We start from the raw sequence: 5,259 nt of genomic DNA, 5'->3' as shown, positions 1-5,259 counted from the left end.
CAAAAATGTTTAATGATAACATTGTTAGAACATTATTCATAATGTTCTTATGACATTTTTAGCGGGTAGTTTTATTTAAGTTCCCAGAATGTTCTCGTAAAAGGTAAGAAAACATTCTCTAAAAACATTCCAAAAATGTTTAATGATAACATTGTTAGAACATTATTCCCTAATGTTCTTATAACATTTTTAGCGGGTAGTTTTATTTAAGTTCCCAGAATGTTCTCCTAAAAGGTAGGAAAACATTCTCTAAAAACATTCTAACAATGTTTAATGATAACATTGTTAAAACATTATTCCCTAATGTTCTTATAACATTTTCATTGAGTTGTTTTATTTAAGTTCCCAGAATGTTCTCCTTAAAGGTATAGATAACATTCTCTAAGAACACTCTAAAAATGTTTTGTGATGACCTTCTATAAAGGTTTAATCATAACATTTGTAGAACATTATCCCTTTACATTCGTATAAAGTTTTTAGCAGGAAGTTTTATTTTTATTCTTAGAATGTTCTTCTAAAAGTTAGGATAACATTCTCTAAAAATACTCTTAAAAATACTACTTAACATTCTTATAAAGTTTTTAGTGGGAAGTTTTATTTTTGTTCCCAAAATGTTCTCTTAAACATAAAAAATGCTTAGCTATAACATTGTTAAAACATACAATTTTATTAATCTCTAAAATAAAACAAAAATCTAACAGGATTATGAATGGCATCCACATAAATTATTAGAAGTTCTGTGTACAGTAGATGCCCAACATTACATGAAGAACTCAGAAAAGTCCAATGTGCAATCATACGTCTTGACTGCTGTTTGCTCAGAGCACTCATCATCAGTCTTTGGTTGTCTTGGTTCTTGCAGAAAAAGAATAAAGTCATCTGCATTAATAGGTGTTCTACTGTTCTTCTCTTCTTGTTTTTCAGCTGCTATCCCAGTTAGCAGAATTGAGCTCCATTCTCTGTGTGCATGGTAGAGTTTTTCCTCATAGCCTATAAAAGAAGATCATGCAACAGTGTAAACAAAAATAATACAAATACATATTACATATTAAGATCACAAGCAATATTGACTTTGAAAACTTTCAAAATTAGCCAGCCTAATTATTAATCAGAAATTAATTAGATTAGTTTATTTAAAAGTATAAATATGATACCTTATGAGTATCTATTTTGTTTTTGTAATTTAAAACATATACTTAATCCATTATATACATGTTAATAACACAACTAGAGGCTAAATTATTTTAACAAACTACAAACTTGGCTTGAGAAGTGTGAACCTCGAACTCAGGTCGCCTTGAGCACAGCTGCAGCATGTCACAGCACTGCCCACGATGCTTTTGCTCTGATGTAACAGCTCATTTTCATCAGTTATATTGTCTATGGATTGTTACATTTCTTACAGATTTCTGCTTGTTTTAAATCAGATACAGATAAAGTGGAACTGCATTTGAATGCATTGGCGATGGAACAATTTCTAGTGTGATTTAATCATACCTGTGTATTGTCTCTTTGCTATTAGCTAAGCTGTAAGTTTTAGTTACTTCAAAAGCAGAAAGAAATATACGCTATAACTTCTGTTTCTACGCAGTTTCTTATTGAGAAATCACAGGACAGTGTTGACACTAACCTTCTGTGCTCCAGTAGGTTTCTGTGCGCGCACAATCTGCATGTTAAATGTGAGCTACTGTCTGTGCATATGAAAGCTTGTTTCCGCCATGGAATACAATTTTTAAAAAAGGTAATTGCGACTCACAATTCAAACTTTTTTTCTCAGAAGTGCGAGATATAAACTCGCAATTGGCCGTTTGAAAGTCAGAATCACAGGATAAATTAGAAAAACCTGAGAAAAAAAAGCAATTCTGGCTTATTTTTTTTTTGCTGTCGTTTCTATATGAGAACATTAATGCACTTCATCAATACAGCCGCTCTGAGAGTCACTTCAGCAGCATTTTAGCTTCATTTGAGAAAAACTATCATCATATCATAAAACACAGAGAGACTCAAAGGTCTACACGGCAATCCGTCAAATAAAAGTTTGGTTTAACCTTTGAAGAAAGTTTTGCTTAAATCATTACATTTTAAATAATTGGTTATAGCAATTTAATTAAACCATTAAAATGGAATCAAGAAAACAAACAAAAAAAAATTTTGGGAGATGCGAGAGCGAAGTAGTCCAGTGATAATTAACAGGCAGCCATGGTTAATGCAATTTGCAAAGACCCGCCCCCTTTAGTTACTGTTGCTATGTCCAACAAGCCATGGCGCTCTCACGCCACACATCATGTTGTCACGCAATGAAAAATACATTGCGGATCAAAGAAAAAACGCTGAAACGTCTAAACGCCGAGACAAGACAGAGCAGGTTACTTTTGATATGAAACAAAGTCTCAACGTTTAATTTGTGTAATTTTTGTAGAAAAAAAAATATTTTTGTAAAATAGAAATGTAAAAAATAAATACCTGTCAATCAAACTCCCTCGAAGGGTGAATTCTGAGGGGAGTAAAAAAGACAGCTCACAATTCTGATATTTTCTTGCAATTGTGTGTTCCTGCCTCACAATTCTGAGAAAAAAAATAAATAAATTTTACTGATGGAAACAGACAGTAAAAAAAGTGGACTTCAAAGATTTCTTATTCTGTAGCTCCCTGTGGGATTTTTTTGACAAGTCCATAAAAATGCATCCATCCATGATAAAAGTACTCCACATGGCTCTGGCAGGTTAATAAAGGCGAAAGGTGAAGCGAAGTGATGCGTTCGTGTAAGAAACATATCCATATTTTAGGGCTGGGAATCGATTAAAAAAAAGTAACTGATTATTTACACAATTTGCTGTAATTAAATGCAATTAATTGCATTTCCCCCAAGCTTGTAATCATCAATATTTAAACTTAGAATAACCTAATTAAACAACAAAAAGGAAAAAAGGAACAGAAAATAGCCCTGTATTAAAATAATATTAAACATCAATATATTATTATTTTTCAATAATCAATCAACATAATCAATTTAACAATTTATTATTATAATTTTTTTTTTACTAATTATCAAAATAAAACATAGTCCTACAAAGCTATTATTACAAGAGCATGTGATCAGAGCAGGTAATTCTACCATTGTTGCCAGCATGACTATACCAGCTCAGTAGGGCTATTTCACAGAAGTCTACTATTGAGAAAATTCACGTTATTTGACTTTGCTTTTCCAGTGCATGATCGGTACATGATTGCAGCGTTTGGGCCGTTAACGACAGAGCAGAACACGCAGCGCAAACACGGAGCAGAACATTGAGCAAAGAGCTCAATGTTTGCTCAGTGTTGTGTGTGTGTGTCAGTGCGTCGACACACACACACACACACACACGGAATGGAGAGCGCGGCGCGGAAAAGACCCGCTCATGAAAGCTGCGCGAGAATAAAACCTGATTGCCGAACACGGCGGGGCGGGACGGCATATTTTGCAGCCTTTTCCGCAACAGGAAGTCATTAAAACGAGGCAAAAAAAGTGCTGCGTTAATTGCGTTATTTTTTTTTAACTCGTTATGCATCTCAAATTAATCGCAAAGATTAATGTGTTAATTCCCCCAGCCCTACCATATTTATAACTTTATCGACTTAAATAACTAGCTTCCAGCAGAGATCCATATGCAAGTCAAATTACGCCAAAAGAGTTACATAGTCAATGCATCGATACGCATATGCGCCTGCAAGGCTACGCATCACTACACTTCGGCCGCCATTATGCATCTATGCGTAGCAAAATGTGTCATCCCAGTTTTTGATACGCGACACACCATTGTATGCAATACTATGCGTTGTTGGTGGGGGCAAAACTGCAAGTTGCTTGCGTCCGACGTGTAGACTATAAAAGGCTCTTGTCGGTGCATGACGTGGGAGTAGCATAAGCTTTGATGGCTCTCGCGGTTCAAACAAACAGGGCTAGGCAATAAATTCAAGCTCCTCCCACATTTCTCTTTATATGATTCTCTTTAATGATAATTTTTTCTAAAAATCTCTGTGGAAAGAAAGTCAGATATAAATCTGGCACGAGGGAGAAAAAAAGAGATCATTTTTATTTTGGAGTGCATTGTGCCTTTAAAATTGACTACGGTTTTATAAAATGCAGTAGATACTTACTAGTGATGGACTTGTTTCTCTGTTGGTGCCTGTTCTGCTCCGTGAACATTGTTCCAATGCTTGATCTTAAGAAAATTTAAAAAGTGTGTTAATGTGTGTTAACAGACTATTGATCTGGGTGACATAGGACCATTTTTTATGTTTTCCTTAAGTGTTAGGCTATATAAATCTGGAGAACCCTTTCTAACATTAACCATGGTTTTGCTACACTAACTAAATGGTAATAAATTATTGTAATCAATTCACCATAAAAACATTGTTTCTACACTTTACTATAATAAAAACCATGGTTAATTTAGCAAAGGACCCTGGGAACATGTCCTAAAAAGTTCTCTCGTTATTTACCGGTACTCCATGTTGTTCCAAAACTGTATGAATTTATTTTGTATAACCTTAATTAAGATATCTTGAGAAATTACTTCACTGTTTTGTTTTTTTCCATAAAACGGGTTCCAATGTTGTTTTATTCCCAACATTCTTGTGTTTCACAGAAGCAAGTCATACAGGTTTGAAAATATTTTCATTTTGAAAGGACATTTATGTTATGTATACACAATGTTCTCAGTTCACTCATTGTAAAGCTCCTATATGCTGAGGTTTATTTATTTATTTTTTCAAAATGTTGCAAGTAAAATGTTCTAATTGTGTTAACTCGTCACATTAGAAGAACGTTTGTACATTCAACATCTCCTCAAAACATTTTCCTAATGTGACAGAGAGAATGTTCTTCTTTTGTTTTTATGAAACATTGGGACAATGTTATATTGAGATCATTGTACAACTTTAACTTTAACAACATTCCCAAAATATGCTCAAAATGTTGCAAGTAGAATGTTCTTCTTTTGTTATCATGAAACATTGGGACAATGTTATATTGAGATAATTGTACAAACTTTAACTTTAACAACATTCCCAAAATATGCTCAAAATGTTGCAAGTAGAATGTTCTTCTTTTGTTATCATGAAACATTGGGACAATGTTATATTGAGATCATTGTACAAACTTTAACTTTAACAACATTCCCAAGATATCCTCAAAATGTTGCAAGTAGAATGTTCTTCTTTTGTTATCATGAAACATTGGGACAATGTTAATGTGTGTTAACAGACTATTGATCTGGG

At 33.6% G+C, this 5,259-nt stretch overlaps 1 long non-coding RNA gene across 1 annotated transcript; it reads right to left on the bottom strand.

The window, feature by feature from the left end:
* Positions 1–758: 758 nt before the first annotated feature.
* LOC307173989 lies at positions 759–4,203 on the bottom strand. The gene is made up of 3 exons (XR_013823924.1): positions 4,138–4,203; positions 2,464–2,565; positions 759–990 (listed from the first exon to the last, which is right to left on the bottom strand). It is a non-coding gene; the product is annotated as an uncharacterized lncRNA (long non-coding RNA).
* Positions 4,204–5,259: the final 1,056 nt, after the last annotated feature.

This window comes from Squalius cephalus, assembly GCF_949319135.1.
Source record: "Squalius cephalus genome assembly, chromosome: 1".
NCBI classification, from domain to species: domain Eukaryota; kingdom Metazoa; phylum Chordata; class Actinopteri; order Cypriniformes; family Leuciscidae; genus Squalius; species Squalius cephalus.
The sequence above is the reverse complement of the archived record's forward strand: the minus strand, read 5'-3'. Positions and strand labels throughout refer to the sequence as shown.